Raw genomic sequence first — 20821 nt, forward strand, 5'->3', positions numbered from 1 at the left:
TCTTAGCATTCCAATGCCATAGAACCCTCAATGACTCTTCTCTGGAGTCTCAAAAATTATTTTATGAATTTTCTCCCAGGTCTAGGGCTCCTAGTTGCGAGAACCGCAACTTCCCACTGGGTTACCCATCGCTAGGGCACCGGCTCATTTAACTTAGTTGTATTTTATTTCTAAAATTTTTCCTAAATTTTTATTATTAATATTTGAGTTATTTATGACTCCTCACTCTGGTCTTATTATTTTTCCAGACATTCTAGCTGTCTGGACCGACACCGGTCACCAGAACAGTAGAATGTACGTAATTGCTACAGTGAGGGTGTTACAATTCTTCCCGTCTAATGTAATGGCCCGGCCCACTAGTATGTTGTCTGCTCTGGGCCGAAGCCCTCACAGTTTTAAAACTCGTTACTAGGGGTTACGAACCACCAACTTATAAACCCAGCATCTCTCCCGTGTTTTGCCGATGTGGGATTTGCCTAGGGTGTTACAATCCACCCCCCTTATGGGACTCAGCGTCCTCGCTGAGGTTTGCCCCACCATCGCTCAAGGTTGCACGCGGAGTGGCTCTGATACCACAAATGTAATGGCCCGACCCACTAGTGATATTGTCCGCTCTGGGCCGAAGCCCTCACGGTTTTAAAACACGTCACTAGGGGTTGCGAACCACCAACTTATAAACCCAGCATCTCTCCCGTGTTTTGCCAATGTGGGATTTGCCTAGGGTGTTACACAGCTGTTTAGAGATTAATACCAGGTAAAATTTCGAGGACGAAATTATTTTAAGCGGGGGAGAATTGCAACACCCCTATTTGTATAGCTAGGTATATTTCACTATTTCGATGACCAGAGTCGGTCCGGACAATTAAGGGAATTAGAACAATACTTAAGACAACTAGATAAGCCATAAACACAAATAATTAGTAAATGTCAATTAGTTAAGTATAAATAAGAAAAACATAACATAAGAAGTTAAATGAACCGAGAGTCACAGTGATGGGTGACCATCTCAGGAACGACTGCGAAGTCGATTTAAAGTCAAATTTCGAACTATAAAATATGACGCCACGGTCCTTAGGACCATTACGAACATAGAAGAAAAGAGAAAATCATGAAAAAGAATTGTTAAGCCAGTCAAATAATTAGGTTAGGGAGCCGGAAGAAATATTGAATTATTTGTAAACCGGGTTGAACCGGTAAGGGGCAATTTAGTTAATTGACCCCTAGAGCTGACTCCTGACCTAACTATCAAATAAAATTGGAGAAAAGAAAATTTCAGAGTCAGGAATTAAATTAAAGAACTAATAGAAAAATAAATAAAAAAAAGAGAAAAAGAAAAAGGTGTAGGGAGATGACATCATGCATGACATCATGCATGATGCCATAAGTATTTTAATTAAAATTTTATTTAATTGGAATTTATGGTCTTCCATAAGATAAATATACATAAAAAGGAAAAGAAAAAAAAATAAAAAACAAGGTCTTATTCTACCCAAGGTTGCTGCCTCTCTCTTCTCTCCCTCACAAAACCTCCATTCAAGCTCTATTGTGAGCTTCAAGAACCAAAAATCCCACCATAAAAAAATAGTCTACCATAGATAAAACTTGTTTGGGCAACTAGAAAACAAGATCTAAGGGAAAGAAAGAAAAGAAAACTTGAAGGAAAGGAAGAAGAAAATTCTGCACACAAGGTTAGTAAACTAAATTTGATTTGTTAGTTTATTTAGTTATGTTTATAGCTTAATTAACCTAGAAATACACTTAAAATGAACAGAAAACATCTTTAGAGGACGAAAGGAAAATTCAACCAGCCTATGTAGGGGTGAGAATTGTATGAGTTTGATTGAATAAAATATGTTAGAAAGCTTGAATGAGTTGAGGAATTGTGTTTGTATGGTTGGAATTAGTAAAATGTAACAAACTAAATGAGTTAGGGTTTTGGGACCAAGGGTTTGGGAGATAAAATGAGTAGAAATGGTGAAATGATGTTTTGGACCTAATTTGAAGTGAGAAATGGTCAATTGTGACCAAATGAAGTGTGTTAGAAGTGTTGGAATTAAAGTCAAATTCGGAGGGAGTGTGGTCATGCTGCTGCAGCATGACCAAGTCAACTTTGAAGGGCCAAAAATGAAATTTTACAAGTCCAATGGATATGGGACCAATTGAGGATGAAAATAGGCACTAAATGACACAATTTTCATTTAGAAAGCATGCCCAAAAAGTGACTAAAACCTAGTGAACAAATTGACCAAAGTTGAAAAATTGTAGGCTACCCTGCACAAACTGACCAAATAAATAGTGTTTGTTCATTTGGTCATAACTCGAGCTAGGCAGGTCAAAATGACATGAAATTTTACCAGTGGCTAGATGATATATAGATCTAAAACTTTGATGAAGAACACAAACCCAAATTATGTCATTAACCTAATCAAATTACTGAGAAAATTTGAATCACTGAACTTGCAGAACTGCAGATTTACCATATAAACAGTAAAGTTTCAATGGCTATAACTCTCTCTAGAAAACTCCATTTAGGTGATTCTTGAACCGATGGATATCTAAGACATAGTAAAATATTTCATATGAAGAAAATTAGATCAAATTATGGACTTAACTTGATGAAATTGCTGAACGAAGTTGGATCAATAAATCTGTAGAACTAAATTCTGTAGTATGAATAGTAACCGTAATTTGGCTATAACTTGAGCTACAAAACTCCAAATGGAGTGATTCAAAAAGGAGAATTTAGTTAAGAAAATAGGGAACATTTTCTGTGAAGGAAGCTTTACCAAATTCTAATAGTAAGGTGACCAATGGAACAGTGCAACTTAGGACATAAAAACTGAAAATTTGCAAATTTGCCTAAAAGACTTAGAATTTGAGTAAATAACCAAAACCAACAAATTTAGTGACCAAAATGTGGTATGTGGCTGAAGTTGAAGTTCCCATACCTATTAAGCCTTAGAAAGTCAACAAATTGACTTGAATAGTACCATGAACAGTAACTCCAAAATGAAAATTTCTAAGAATGTTAGTTTAAGCATATTTGGGCTAGAATTAAGTATTTATGAATTAATTATTGGATTTATTGTGAAATACGGTGCTGAAACACTATAAATTTTGTGTTTCAGCTGAAAAAGACCTGGAAGGCTTAGAGACGATTAGGCCCAGGTTTGTGCACAATAACTTTAAAATATTGTTTTTCCACTGAAAACTTGATTTGTATGCATTGTGTTAATTATGGGTTTTGAGAACTATGGTGTTGCCACTTGTTAATGGAAATCTGGAATGAAAATTAATTATTGATTTGTATGAAATATTTGAACAATATGGTTTAAAATTTAATTATGGCTTTAAAAATCTTATTTGAAAAATAGTGTGTTACTACTTTGTAAATGAAAAGTTTGAAATGAAATATGATTTTTGAATTGAATGAAATGTTTGAATAATTTGATTTAAATTGTTTTTATTCACACTTGGCATGGCAATATTAATATGTTCTTCCTCCACTTGTGGGATGAGTATGATATTTGATCAGTTTCCTCCCTCTCTGGCTTCCCAGTCTGAGGTGTGAGTGTGGATGAGTACTCATTAGCTAGCTAGCCACCTCCCTCATTGATTTCGATTAGTGAGGGTGTTTGCCTTGTCGTGATGTACACACGGAATGTTCAGAAATTTTGTGTCATGGCCTAAGTTGTGTTATTGTTTGGCAACACTATGTTTATTATATTGTTTGATCAAGTTGTGCTATATTAAGTTTTGAAAATTATGATTTATTATAAATGTGATTTGAGAAAAAATTTGTGAAATGCGATTATGAGATTTTTGAATGATGATTTGTTTATAAATATTTTATATTTTGTATTTTATGCTTTATTGTGCACCACTGAGTATTTATATACTCAGCGATAGCTTTAACTTACTATCGCAGATAGAGAAAAGGACATAGCAGCATAGCGAGCTGCTACAGTTAGAGAGGAGAACAATTGAAGAATTTTTGCATGGGTATTTGTTTATACTCTAGTAGTTTAGTTTAATGTAAATATGATAGTATGCATATATATCTCTGTAATTTGAGCAGTTGTATAGATAAAATTGTAATAATATTATTTTTGAGATTTTGCATCTGTAAATTAACTTATGATTGTAAATTAATGATTTGAAATGCAATGTGCATGACTTATGAAATGTTTTGAGATATTAATTCTTGATTTGAAATTTGGATTTTGAATTGAAGTGTTGCTATTGCTGTTGATTTGATGTTTGGTGGTTGCAAATGGAGTTGTGATTGAGAAATATATTGGGAGTGTTTCTATTTTCAGGTTTTGAAGAACTGTTTTCTCAAAATACAGACGGCACTCTGCCGAAATTTTTGTAAAAATTACAGAGATTTTAAATATCCAAAAATTTGATTTATTTTTGGACTCTAAATAAAGATTTTTAATATCTGAAAAAAATTTTTACCCACCAATTCCAAAATGAACGAAAATTATTTTAAAATCCCTTGTAGTATATTTAATGGGTTACCGGTAGGCGAAGCACGGTATGTAACACCCCTCATCCGACTACAGTGTAGCCGACTACAGTGTAGCCGGAGCACCCTAACTTATCTTTATTTTTTTTAATAATTTTGAATTCGTTTAATTTAACATCAATTATTTTTTGACAGTGAAACCAGCGGTGTTTCTCCTATTTTATTATCGTTTGGCATATTTCAATATTCACCTGTTTGAAATTCAATAATATTTTCAAAATAAAATCTTATCCATGCTAATCATAATTATCTCATCAATCATTCTCATAATTTTCTCATATTTCAAATCTCATCAATTCAAATATCCTTTATATAATTCAATTTCATATTCATTTCCATTCATTCTCAACTCATATATGATAATTTTCAATCATCATTAATTTACATGATATACAATTTAATTACATATGAAATAATCAATTTATAAATTTACATCACATTAATATTACTAAAGAATTCTTAATTTACATTACAACATATGAATTACAACATACAAAACATTTATAGCATGCAAAATACATAAAGTGATACACATGAGACCTAGTTACATGCATTGCTGAGGAGGTGATAACCTTTGACACTTTGTAGATCTGGACTCTCGAAATTCCCAGTCAAACATCCATTAGGTTCTAGCTTCAGTACCTGCGCGAAGGAAACAATTCCATCTCGCTAAGCATTGCTGCTTAGTGGTGCAATAATATAACAAGGAAATAATATACAAATAAAGATAGAAACAAAGTTCGGATAATTAAGATTTATTTATACTTCACATGCGGTTTCTAAAATTTAATATGTTTTATCCTAATTTAGTCTTCTTTGGAAGTGTTTATTTCACCAATGTACAGTAATAATATACAAAGAAAAAATGATCTAAAAATAATAAATTTATGCTTGTATTATTATATAAGTCACATTTGCAATATTTATTTATGTTATAATTTTCTTTGCTAATCTTTTAGCATTTTCTCTATACTTGCTAGGTTGTTTCAGATTATCTCATAATTAGTAAATTTTAATATCGGTCCAGTTCATTTCGATTCTTTCTAATAAATAACTATTCCACTTTATTTTAGGTCATCTTACTCATTTATTTTATTTAATTTCTAATATTTTTAATTGCTAATATTCTTAACTTATTTCAATAAATTTCACTGCCCAAGTAACCTATGACAACTGGATAACGGGTCGTTGGCACTGGACACCTCGGTGCCTCGGGCCGTCATACCATGGGACGCAGAAGGTCAACCATGTATGCAGTCAGTATGGCTAAAAAGCCATGATAACACATAATCGGGCATAAAAGCCATGAATGTTGGCATAATGCCATGAATGAGGGCATAAAGCCATGAATACGGGCACAAAGCCATGAATACAATCATAAAGCCTTTCGCAATACTGCTAAAACAATACCCTATTGGCATGCCAATCTATCCAATCTGACACACGTGTCTAGGCAATACAAGGGCACATAATATCATTAAATATTAATACATTGTGTTTTATGACTTCATTATTTCATGATAAATTTCAATTATAATTCATACATTCATTTGATCATTTATGTGATTACAATTCACATCAATTATCTTTTTATACCATTGTACTCAAAGTACTTTTCCTTTCTACAATAATGAGAACTAATGTCTCATTCATACATTAATATGATTCATTTATTCATATTGATCACAATTCAAAACAATGGTTCACATGTACCATTGTATTCAAAACATTTTTTTCTTTCTCATTTATACATTCAAAAATCTACTTATATAATTACAAATTTTATATTTCAAGTGGAGTTACTAATATTTTTATGAATTCTATTTGTGATGGGCATATAAGCCCTAACTATCTATCCACATCAATTAGGTGACTTATTTTTCATGTTTCAAGTAATCCTTGAACATTTCATGGATTTCAAATTTATGGCCTTAATTTCCCTTTAACAATTTTAACTAGGATGCATAGTCCACATTTGTCATACAATTCTAAGCATTTAAGCTTAGAATTGGTTCTAGGTTTTCATCTTAATTTACTAATTATTTTGATTACTATTCACCTTACTAGTCAACTAAAATGTTGACTTTTTCATACTTAATGGATATATTAATTCTAATTACATCAAGATCCCACATTTTGAGTTTTACATTTGCTAGTATTAATTGCCAATTGCAATTTAAAGTCCCCTAGATGCATTTCTAAATTTTCAGTTTTTATTACCTAAGTTTACTGTTCCATTGGACAATTTTAGAGTGGAAACTGGGCTAACTTTTCTTCATCAAAGTTGTTCCTTATTGTGTCTTCTTTAATTCACTTTTTGAATCACTCAATTTGGAGTTTTGTAGCTCAAGTTATGGTCATTTTACCATAACTGGCCAGAGTGACCTGTACCCAGATTTTCTGGGCAATTTGGTTCTGCCAGATTTGGTGACCTAAGTTTGGTTGGCAATTTGACTAGGTTATGATAAGAATTTGGATTTGTGTTCTTCATGAAAGTTGTAGGCCTATGTCTCATCTTTCTCCTGGTACAATTTCAGGTCAATTGGACCTTTCTACACTGAGTTATGACCAAATGACTAAACACTGTTTATTTGGTCATTTTGCCCAGGTAGACTGCAAGTCACCCGGATTAGGGCAATTTTTATGTCAACTTGGTTTGGTTTTCTGGGAAGGCTTTCTTCACCAAAGTTGTGCCATTATGTGTCTAGTTTCATGTCCAATTGGCCTTTCACCAATTAAACCTCTACAATTCAAGTTATTGCTGCCCAAACCTGCTGGACTTATGCCTAGTCCTGCAGGTCACCAAGGGCAGCAACACCACACTCAAATCCCACTATACAATTCACTTCATTTTTGATTTAAACAGAACCAAATGGTCACTAATTGACCATTAAAACTTACTTTCATCATTGCATGATCAAAGTCTCAATTTCATGCTCAAACCCTAACTCCAATTTCCAATTCATGGCATACACACACCAAACTCATACCAAATCACTTTATCCATCATCTATTCTCATCAATAACATAATTAAGCCACTTAGTTTCATCAAAAACCAACAATCCTTAAACTTTCTCATAGCTGCCAAATTTAGAGATTTCATTTACTCAAGTTTTTCTTTTAATTTCACACAATTTCTACTTGATTTAGCATGCTTACAAGATTAAAGAAAGAAAAGAAATTGTTTAGTGCACTAACCCTTTTTGAGCAGAATTTTCCCAAGCAATTCCTTCACTTTCTTGGCTTTTCTTGGTTGCCAAACACTCCTACAAGGTGTGGGGGTCATTTTTATTGAAGGGATCTAAGGTTTTTGGTGCAAGATAAGCAAGGTTTCCAAGCTTGGAAGCTTGAACTATGGTGGAAACCCTCTCCTCTTTCTCTCTACGTTTTGGCTGCCCAAAGGATGAAGATGGGAGTGCAGATTGGTCTTTCATTTTGTCTCTGTTTAATTAGTTTTTATCCCTTTTAATTAGTTTGTCAAGTTGTGATTGGGTGGGGGCATGTTAATGACATTATGTGATGTCATAATTCCCAATTTCTTTCATTTTTCTTTTCTTTTCTTTTCTACTCATTTTCAATTCAATTTTTAACAATATTTGTTCATATTTTAGATCATAATAATTATTTATTTAACTGGACAAGTCGGTCAAAAATCGTCTCTGAAGGCGAAATGATCAAAATGCCCTCCGTTTGGCTTAATAGGCCAAAATTGTTTGTACTGATTGAAAAATTTTTCTAAGCCTTTTATTGGCATTCTAATGCCATAGAAACCTCAATGACTCTTCTCTGAAGTCCCAAAAATTATTTTATGAATTTTCTCCCTGGTCTAGGGCTCCTAGTTGCGAGAAACGCAACTTCTCACTAGATTACCCATCGTTAGGGCACCGGCTCATTTAACTTGGTTGTATTTTATTTCTAAAACTTTTTCTTAATTTATCTTATACTTATTTGAGTTATTTATGACTCCTCACTCTAGCCTAAATATTTTTTCCAGACATTCTAGCTGTCTAGACCGACACCGGTCACCAGAACAGTAGAATGTACATAATTGTTACAGTAAGGGTGTTACACGGTAATTCATTAGGTGTACTACAGGAACATGTTACATCTTACGAGGAGTAGGGTGTGACATGATAACTCATTAAATATGCTACAAGGGATTTTAAACCTTTTCTTATTTCTTTTTACAGTGGTGAGCACTTTTGACAGGTGTAAAAATTTTTTCATCTGAAGTGAACCAATTAACAAATCTGAAATATCAATAATTTCTGTAAAAATTTTGATAGAGTGCCATTTGTATTTTAAGTAAAATAGTTCTTCAAAAACCTGTAAAAAAAGCACTTCCAATATATATTTCTTCAATCCACAACTCCAATAATAGTTCAACACAATAAATTTCCCAACTCAATTCAATATCAATTTTCCAGTGTTTCCAAAAACTGTGATAAGAGAAATATGTCATAATATTTTTACAAGTCAAAATAATTTATAATTTTAGTTTACAACTGCTCAAGACCAGTACAATATATACATACAGAGCACATACATTACAACAAAAACTACAAAAATATGATATACTCAATATACCGGACGAAATCTCAAAATGTAGTACAAGCAGCCTGCTCTGCTGCTCTGTCCGTCTGTCTACCTGTGACAACAATGAAAAAGCTATCGCTGAGCCAATGTCTCAGTGGTGCACAACGTTAAGAAAATACAATTTAAAACCATAAACCATAAATCATATGAACTGTGGATACTTAAAATTATAGTTGAATTCAAAAGACAGTGAACGTCATAAAGAATTAAACTCCATTTCATAATATCATAATAAATATCAATAAATCACACACACAGCTTCATCATGATTCCATAGTCCAATTCATCCCAAAAGCCGATGGCTAGTGAGGAATAACATAGATAGCTAGCAAATAAATGAGTACTCATCCTATTCGTCCTCAACAGGCATACACCTCAACACTTCAGCCAGAAAGGGAATTCAAAGTCAATTCGTCCCACTAGACAAGCTAGTGAGGAATTCAATCAAATATACATTATAGCTGTGGTTTCAAACCATTTGCAATATTTTTCAAGCAATAAGTATCCATCAAAATTCCATTCAAACAATTTTCCATAATTTAAAACAATAACATACAAATTGTCATAATTTATTTCAATTAAAAAATTCAAAAGAAATAACTATTGTGCACAAACCTCTGAAGAGTAACCTCTTGGCCCTGACTCAGTGTCTCCTTCCCCTTCCTTGAGTCTTTGCTAACTAAAAACACACAATTTAAAGTGTTTCAGTACTTATTTAAATTGTCTCTAACAATAAGGTTCAATAACTAATTTATTTAATACTATTGCTTTCCTTAGTCAACCTATAATATTGACTCTTAATGCACTTTAGGAGAATAAATTTTAATGTTACTAATATGTCACATTTTTATAGTCCTTTAGTGTTGGTATAAGTTACCAATTCCATTTTTAAGTGTATTGCATTTTATTGCAATTTATCAGATTCCGGTATGCTATTTTGACCTAGCCGGACGACCTAGTTTCCTCGGTTTTTGATTTCTGGTCCGACTTACAAACTTGTAGGTCTATGTCTTAGTGAACTTTTGCCACAAATTTTACATCATTTGGAGTTTAATAGACCAAGTTATGGTCATTTTACTATTGCTGGTCAGATTGCACTAAAATGGCAAACTTAGGTCATTTTTAGGTCATTTCCGGTTCTGGCAGTTTTTATACCCAAACTTGTGCAAGCATTTTGACTTGCTTATGATCATTTCTGGGTTTTGGTGTCTTCATAAGAGTATTAGCTATATGTCTGAGCTATCCATGGTAAAAATTTCAGGTCAATTGGACCTGTTTGGAATGAGTTATGGCAAAAACACTGACTGCTGTCCAAATGGTCAATTTTCAGGTTTGCAAAGTCACTAATCCGGATTTGGTCAATTCTCAAGTCACTTTCTGGACAGAATTTAGGTAGGCTTTCTTCATGAAAGTTGGCATATTTTGTGCCTAGTTTCACCTCCAATTAGCCTCATACCAATTGGAGTCACATACTTAGGGTTATAGACCCATTTTCACACTGCCCTCTACATGCCTTTCAAACACCAAACCAAACACACATTCACCAACTATCTCCTCACTTCTCCAAACCATTCTACATTTGGCACTAACCATAACCATTCATTACTTTACAATATAGGTCAACTTGTGCCACACCCTACTCCCTCGTAAGATGTAACATGATCCCGTAGTACACCTAATGAATTACCGTACTTTGCCTATCGATAACCCACTAGATATACTACAAGGGATTTTAAAACACTTTTTGTGAAATTTAAATCATCGATTAAAATCTGGTGTTATAAAATTTGTTTTCAAAATTTCGGCGGAGTGCCGGCTATGTTTTGAGAAAACAGTTCTTCAAAACTTGCAAACAAACACACTTTCAATATAATTTCTCAAGTACAACTCCAATAAACTTCATTTCATCTCACAATTCAATCTCAATAATCAAATCAATTTATTTTCAAACCAACCTCATCATAAAAGAAACATTTCATTGATTACAAGACTTAAAAATTAATATTACAAAGCTATTCAAGTAAATGAAATCTCAAATTTACATTTACAATAATTTACATTTAATTACATACCAAAATATTTTACAAGAGTTTTTATACAACTGCTCAAATAATTTACATACATATTATTACATGCATACATCAAAACCTGTGTACATGGGTAAACCTGGAACTGATCTGAATGTCTCTTCAAAGAAGTTTACTCAATTGCTCTATGCTCTTTTCACCTGCGACAGCATACAAAGCTATCACTGAGTGGTGAACTCAGTGGTGCACAACTATAATTTAAAACATAGTACAATATACCTTCACAAAAATTACAGCAAATAATTTGAAAATCTGGATATTCATCAAATTCCAAAATTCAAAATATTCATTGCCAATAATATGAATCATTTGTATAAAATGACTTTGATCACGAAGTTCAATTTATCAAATCATAACTAACCATTTAAGGTAATTCCAACAAAATCAATTATACATAAATCATAATTGAAATCACAATTCTTTACTATTCAAAAACATTCTGTATCTCAAAAACCATTCTGTATCTCACTAACTATGCAAGACTAATCCGCAAGGGCCATCTTCGGGGTGATTCTAACTCCCTATGGTCGGGGAGGTCGAATCATATTCTAACTCCCTATGGTTGGGGAGGTCAAATCATCGTGCACAGTACACATTACAATAATGAAACTTCCAAAAGGGCCATAACAAATAAAAACCTAGATCTAACCTCTAATAAGAGGAGAATCTAAGCCTGTGCACGTACCATGGTAATCAAAACACAACTAACTCCATTGTCTTCTCAACAAATGAGAGAGATGGGTAATAACCTGGTCAAGCATCTATAGTGAGATATAAAACAATATCACAATCCTTTCAGTGAGCATAAATCACAATACAATTCGATTCAATGTCAATTCCAATATCCACTAATTTTTATGCTCATCACAATTCAAATCATAAATTTGCATTTTTCCATGCAAATTGCCCATCACAATTCAAAACATGTTCTATCACAATTTTCCAAAAACATAATTTATTTAATTCACAACAATGCTTAATACTTGTGGAAATACCATTTCACAAAGCTAAATTCATATATACTATAACAATTTCAATAATCATTGAATTAAATCCAATGCTTGTTAAACACAATACATAAGAAAAATATGTCATTTAATCATATGAAATATTCGGAATAAAATCAGTTAAAAACTAGTTATGCACAAACCTCTAATAATTTTCTTTTGGCTCTGACTCAGTGTTTCTTTCCCCTTCCCTGAGTCTTTGCTAACTAAAATACACAATTTGAAGTGTTTCAGTACTCATGTAAACTGTTTCTAACAATAAGGCTTAATACTTAATTTATTGAATTCTATTATTTTCTTAATCAACCAAAGATGTTGACCCTCGATGAAGTCTAGGTGAATTAGGTTTTAATGTTACCAATATGTCACATTTGTAGCCTTTTAGTATTGGTACATGTTACCAAATTCATTTCCATGTATATTGCGTTTTATTGCAATTTGTCAGATTCTGATATACTAATTTGACCTAGCCGGACGACCTAGTTCCCTCGATTTTCAAGTTTCGGTCAAAACTACAAACTTGTAGGTCTATGTCTTATTGCATGAGGGGCAAAATTTCATGTCATTCTGAATTATGTAGACCAAGTTATGGTCAATTTACCAATGCTGGTCAGAATGCATTAAAATGGTCACTCTAGGTCATTTTTTTGGTCACTTTTGGTTCGGCCAGTTTTTGGACCCGAACTTATGCAAACTATTTGGCTTGCTTATGGTCATTTATGGGCTTTGGTGTCTTCATAATAATTGTAGATATATGTCTTAACTATTCATGGTAAAAATTTCAGGTCAATTGGACCTATTTTGAGTGAGTTATGGCAAAAACATCAACTACTGCCCAAATGGTCAATTTTCAGGCCTTAAATGCACTATTCTGGATTTGGTCATTTTTCAAGTTACCTTCCAAGCAGAATTTTAGTAAGTTTCCTTCATGAAAGTTGGCACCTTTTGTGCCTAGTTTCACCTCCAATTGGTCTCATACCAATTGGAGCCACACACTTAAGGATCTAAGCCAAATCACACACTGCCCTATTGCACATTGTTCATCACTCATCAATTACACATTTAAAACTTACCAAGTTACACATTCATACCATTTCTATTTTGTACCATAGCATAAACACATTTCATAACACATTTTTGGTCATTTTGGCAGCTTATAACTACACTCAATATGCACATTATAGTCCATAATTTTCTAAGTTCAAATTACAAATAATTTAACCACATAACCTAGCTCATTTACATGTCCAAACTCAAACCTTTATACACATATACAAGCTGCCATAACAAGCACCATAATTCAACCAAATAATTCCATAAACCAAACCATGAAATAACATATTTTGGTTCACACTTCAAGTTGCCGATTCAAACATCTCTCTCAATTAACTTCCAAGCTTCCAAAATCAAGTGTACATTCACATACATTTAGTATACATCACCCAATTTATTCTTACACATATAAACACTTCATCAACACTTTAATCTACCATTTACATGTAAGGATAAACTGTTCTTATGGAGTTTCCATGGCTACCAAAAATATACATCTCCCTTAAAACATCAAACTCCAAAAATCCTTCCACAATTCAACTACCCATAACATCCCTTCAAGGTTTAATGAAACAATAATAAAAAACACATACTTACCACTTTTGAAACTCTTTAAAACCTCACCAAAACTTGATCTTCTTGCTATCTATCTACTGCCCAAGTAGTGTAGAACAATTTTTGTGAAGGAATCAAGTGGAATGGAGGTGGGATTCATGGTTGCATGGAGCTTGTGCATTTTGTCCATGGAGGTTTTTCTTTGCGAGCATTTCGATTGGCTGTCCAATGTTGAAGAAGATGTAGTGGTCCACTTATGTGAGGTGAGTAGAGCACTAAGTAGAAATGTAATGTTTATTTATCCTAAGGTTTCATATTCCCACATTTAACTCCAAATTTTTGCTATTTAAACAATGTACCACCAATTTATTTTTTCATGACATTTTCCAAGTGTAATATCATGTATTTTTAATGGACATTAAGGTCAAAAGACAACTCAGGGTATCAAATGACCACAATGCCCCTGTTCGGATTGCATTCGTGATTTTTCGGTAACACCGAGTTTTATCGTTTTCTCGATTTCTCACTTTTCTTTCTACTAATTAATTAATTTTTCTTTGATATTTCTAATGGTATTTATACTTCAATAGGTCTTTATTTAAGTTCTAAAAATATTTTTCAGGGTTCCCCGCAGTCCAAGGCTAGTCAACGATCCACGCTGCAACTTCCCGGTGCGGTCACCCATCGCTAGGATTCTTGGCTCGTTTAACTTAACTACATTTCATTGCTATTATTTTTCCTTTGTTTTATTTGTATTTTCTTTTCTTGTATTTCATTATTTTATGTCTCTTCATCAATATTTAAATGTAGTTCTAGGCATTCTAGCTGTCCGGACAGACACTAGTCACCGAAATAGTAGAATGCACTACCAAACGTAGGGGTATTACAATTCTCCCCCCCTTAAAATAAATTTCATCTCGAAATTTTACCTGGCATTAGTCTCTGAATAGCTGTGGGTGCTGTCTCCTCATATCCTCTTCACGTTCCCAAGTAGCTTCCTAACCTGAATGATGGTTCCACAACACTTTAACCAGGTATATATGTTTATTCCTCAGCTGGTTCACCTCATATGCCAGAATTTTTATGGGTTCTTCCTCATATGAGAGGTCTGGATTTACCTCAATCTCTTCAACTGATAGTACATGAGATGGGTCAAATCTGTACTTCCTTAACATGGACACATGAAAGACACTGTGTATCCTTTCTAACTCTGGAGGTAATGCCAACCGATATGCCAAAGGACCCACTCTCTCTAGAACCTCATATGGTCCGATGAAACGAGGACTCAGTTTTCCCTTTCTGCCAAATCTCATAATCCTCTTCCAAGGAGAAACTTTGAGGAATACCTTATCACCCACTGCATATTCAATATCTCTTCTCTTTAGATCAACATAGGACTTCTGACGGTCTAATGTAGCCTTGAGTCGATCTCTGATCAATCTGATCTTTTCCTCTGTCTGCTGAACAATTTCTGGCCCAATCATCTTTCTTTCACCAACTTCATCCCAACATAGGGGAGTTCTGCACTTTCTACCATACAGAGCTTCATATGGAGGCATCCCAATACTTGATTGGTAGCTGTTGTCATAAGCAAACTCAATCACACAAGCTCGTAGCATATCCTCCAATATCTGAATTACCCTCTCAAACTGGCCATCTGTCTGTGGGTTAAATGCCGTGATGAAGTTCAATCTAGTTCCTAGGGCTCTCAGAAGAGTACCCCAGAATTTAGAAGTGAACCTAGAATCTATGTCTGATACAATCGATACTGGCACTCCATGCAGTTTTACAATCTCATTTATGTATAATCTGGCCAATCTCTCCAACTGTAGTCCATCCGGACTAGCAAAAAGTGAGCAGACTTGGTCAATCTGTCAACAATAACCCATACTGCATCATGATTATTCTGTGTCCTTGGAAGTCCCATCACAAAATCCATAGTTATCCGTTCCCTTACAATGTTTCATAGGGTGCCATCTATATGCTAGCTTGACACTTATTATTGTATACATATTCTATTAGTGGAAGGTATCTGTCCCATCTTTCCTCGAATTCAAGGACACAAGTTTTTAGTACATTCTCGAGGACTTATTACATTTTACAGGTTATTATTATCATTTCATTTCATTATTTATAGAAATTTAATGAGTTTCAAAATTTACCTGAATCACTTGTTTCGACTGTCCATCCGTCTGAGGATGATAAGTCATACTGATATCTCTAAGCTTATAGCAATTACTATGGTACAGGTAGCTCACATTAATGTAACCGAGTCACTGACTCTAGCTACCTTACAAGTGTAGTCGTTTGATAGGCTAGTTCTAAAGTTTTAAATTTCTTACTAGAATTTTCACATTTATTTCCTGTAATAGTACTTTATTCGGGTGCAACTGTATCACATTATAGATTACTTACAAATATTCTTAATTTATTGTACCATGAGGAAGCACGTAGCTCTATATAACAATCCCAAGTCGGTACTGTAATCTGCAGCTTACAATACAAACATCGAGAATATTACATAGTCACTACGTTATAACCTCATGGACTAGGTTTTCTAATATCTTATCTTTCTCGAATCCACTAATATCCTAAACCGATTCTGATTATAATATCCCTTGACAATTACTAACAGTAACATCTTTGCCCTCTTCTAGAGCAATTCTATTACTGTAACTTACTTTTTGGTCCTCTTGTCTTACATTAAGTAGGCTCGCCAATTAACTTTATAATTTATGGTGTGTTAAAAAATACTTTTAGCTAACAATTCTTCCAAAATTAATGTCAATCATACTTGTTATTATAGTTTTTATCCTAAAGGACTAGTCACTAATACATCAAAATTCAGTCCCATGTAAAGGAATAGCAACAGAACATTTAGTTCTAACACTAGCACACAACTAAGTAGTGTTGGGATCAAATAATAACTAATTGTTTCTTTCAAAAATTAAGAACTTACCAGCAGCTACATCCGAAGTTTTTGCTCTTTCTCCTTGGCGCATAGTGGACGCTCTGACTAGTGCGCTACTATATTCGGGTTAATTCATTGTGTTATAGTGGTGAGGAGTACCAACTTTATTTCAATCTCGACTCTGACTGACAGTCTATGAACTCCAAAGAGCAGATCGAGGTGTCTACTATAATCTCTAACAAAGTGTCCAAGCTTTCCACAATTGTAGCAGGCTCCAGAGGCCTTATGACAAATACCTCCATGTTGCTTACCACAAACATGGCAGAAACGGGTAGAATAGGAACTTCTAGTTGTTCAACGACTAGATATTGGTGTTCTCTGTCACACCTTACCCCTCTGTAAGGCATAACATGATCCCGTAGTATATCTAATGAATTACCAACACCGTCTACTGATAACCCATTAAATACACTACGAGGGATTTTAAAAACTTTTCTTACTTCTTTTACAGTGGTGAGCACTATTTACAGGTGTTAAAACCTTTTTGAACTGAAGTGATAGAGCTAACACATTTGAATTATTTTGAATTTCTGTAAAAATTTTGGTAGAGTGCCATCTGTATTTTGGATAAAACAGTTCTTCAGAAAACTTGTAAAAAGCACTTCAATATATTTCCAAATCTCAACTCCAACATATTTCTCAATACAACATATTTCTCAACTCAAATCCACAGTGATTTTTCAAAGACTGAGATACAAGAAATATACTACAATTTTTACAAGCCAAAATAACTCATAATTATTTTACAACTTCAATGTACAATTTGAATTTACAACTACTCAAAACCAAGAACACTATGTACATACAGTGGTCATACATTACAGTACAAAATGCAAAATGTGGTATACTCATTATACCCGATAATCTCTCGCTGGATGTACTAGCAGCCTAGTCTGCTTTGCCACTGTCGTCTGTCTACACTGCGCGACAATAATAAAGCTATCGCTGAGACAATGTCTCAGTGGTGCACAACAATAACCAAATACAACTTTAAATCACAATTCATAAGTTAAATAAATAGTGGATAATTAAAACCATAGTTAAATTCAAGACAATAATGTCATAAGGAATTTAACACAATATCACAATAAATCTCAGTAATCAAAACATAGTTAAATTCAAAACACAGTGAATGTCAATAAGAATTTAAATTCCATTTCACAATTTTACAATACGTATCAATAAATCACACACAGCTTAAAATCATGTTCCAAATTTCAATTCATCCCACAAGCCGATGGCTAATGAGGAATAACATAGCTAGCTAGCAAAAATATGAGTACTCATTCTATTCGTCCTCAACAGGCACACACCTCAACACTTCAGCCAGAGAGGGAATTCAATTCATCCCACTAGACAAGCTAGCGAGGAATACAATCAATATACATGATAGCTGTGGTTTCAAACCATTTACAGTGCTTTTCAATCAATAAGTATCCATCAAATATCATTCAAACAATTTTTCACAGTTTCACAATTTAAAACATTAATATACAAATAGTCATAATTTATTTCAATTGAAAATAATTCAAAAGAAATAGCTGTTGTGCACAAACCTCTGATAACTGTCTCCTGGTCTTGACTCAGTGTTTCCTTCCCTTTTCCTGAGTCTTTGCTAACTGAGAAACACAATTTGAAGTGTTTCAGTACTAAATTAAACTGTCTCTAACGATAATGTTTGATAAATAATTCACTGAATGTTATTATTTGCTTAATCAACCTAATATATCGACCCTCGATGCGTTCTAGGTAAATTAGGTTTTAAGGTTACCAATATGTCACATTCGATAGTCTTTTATGGTTAGTACATGTTACCAAATTCATTTCCGTGTATACTGCATTTTCTTGCAATTTGCTGGATTCCGGGATACTAGTTTGACCTAGCCGGACGACCTAGTTCCCTCGGTTTTCGAGTTTAGGTCAAAACTACAAACTTGTAGATCTATGTCTTATGGAATGCTGGGCAAAATTTTAGGTCATTCTAAGTTATGTAGACCAACTTATGGTCATTTTACTATTGCTGGTCAACTTGCACCAAAATTGGTCACTTTAGGTCACTTTAGGTCATTTTAGGTTCGGCCAGTTTTTGGACCCGAACTTGTGCAAGCTGTTTGACTTGCTTATGGTCATTTCTGGGCTTTGGTGTCTTCATAAGACTTGTAGATATGGGTCTTAACTATTCATGGTTAAAATTTCAGGTCAATTGGACCTGTTTGGGGTGAGTTATGGCCTAAAAACTAACTGCTGCCCAAATGGTCAATTTTCAGGCCTCATTTGCACTTAATCCGGATTTGGTCATTTTTCAAGCTACCTTGCAAGCAGAATTTTGGTATGCTTCCTTCATGAAAGTTGGCACATTTTGTACCTAGTTTCACCTCCAACTGGTCTCATACCAATTGGAGCCACACACTTAAAGTTATAGGCCTAAAACTCAAACTGTCTTATTGCAATTCTTGCATACACATCAAGCATCACTTTTAACACTTACCAAACTCAACATTCAAACCAATTCTGGTTGTACCAAAATCTAAACATAATTTACAACATATTATAGATCATTTTGGTAGCTTACAATTACATTCAATGTGCACTCACAAGTGTAGAATTTGTCCAACTCAATTTACAACAATTCAATCACCAATTCATGCTCATTTACATGCCCAACTTCACACCATCATACATGCACTCAAGCTGCCATAACCCCTATCACAAATTAACATCATTATTCCATAAACCAAGCATGAATTCCAGCAGTCTTCAAAAGTTAACAAACTGCCACAATGGTACATTTACATTCCATTAATTTCCAAGCTTTAAATTTCATTTCACATTTACATATACTAAGTATACATCACCCAAACAATTTCCTACACAATATACATTTAATCAATCATTTAATTTACCATTTACAAGCACAAATAAACTGCCTTCAAGGTGTTTCCATGGCTGCCAAAAGTACACATTCCCATTCAACATCAAATCTCAAAAATTTCTTCATAAATCAAACATCCATAACACCCTTACAAACTTTAACAAAGCAACAATCAAAAACTCAAAGTTACCTATGGATGAGACTTCTTAAATCTTCACCAAAACTTCTTGAAATTGCTATCAAACTCTTCCTTGTGATGTGGGGATAAACTTTAATGAAGCAACCTTGGTGTTTGGAGGTGAAATGGAGAGGATGATGAAGCTCCTTCAAATTTCGGCAATGGAGGTTTCTAAGGCTTTCATTTCGGCAATGGTGGTCTTCAAAGGTTGAAGATGAAGTTTTAGTGGAGCAATCTGCCCACTTAATACATATTATAATCCTTAGTGGTCCACTCACATAAAATCAATCATATTTTATGTTTAAATGTGATAATTAGTCAATTTGCCCTCCATTTTTACTATTTACATTGGGTACCCCTAAATTAATTTTCCATTATATTTTCCAAGTGTAATATTATTTATTTTTAATGGACATTTAGGTCAAAAGACAACTCAGGATGTCAAATGACCACAATGCCCCTGTTCGGGTTACATTCTCGATTTTTCGATAACACCGGGTTTTGTCCGTTTTTCATTTTCTTACTTTTCTTTGTACTAATTATTTAATTTTTCTTTGATATTTCTAATGATATTTATACTTCAATAAATATTTATTTGAGTCCTAAAAATATTTTTCAGGGTTCTCCGTAGTCCAGGGCTAGTCAACGGTCCACGCCGTGACTTCCCGGTGCGGTCACCCATCGCTAGGGTTCTCGGCTCGTTTAACTTGGTTACATTTCTTTGCTATTATTTTTCCTTTGTTTTTCTTGTATTTTCTCTTCTTGTATTCCATTATTTTATGTCTCCTCACACATATCGAAGTGTAGTTCTAGGCATCCTAGCTGTCCGAACAACACTGGTCACCGGAACAGTAGTACGCACTACCGAACATAGGGGTGTTACATTCTCTGCCCTGATGATCCGCCTCTGTCATATCTCTGAGCTCGAGGTTCCTCAAATTCTTTTTTCTTCCCCAAATTACTGTTTGAG

The sequence above is a fragment of the Hevea brasiliensis genome, chromosome 9, assembly GCF_030052815.1.
Source record: "Hevea brasiliensis isolate MT/VB/25A 57/8 chromosome 9, ASM3005281v1, whole genome shotgun sequence".
Lineage (NCBI taxonomy): Eukaryota > Viridiplantae > Streptophyta > Magnoliopsida > Malpighiales > Euphorbiaceae > Hevea > Hevea brasiliensis.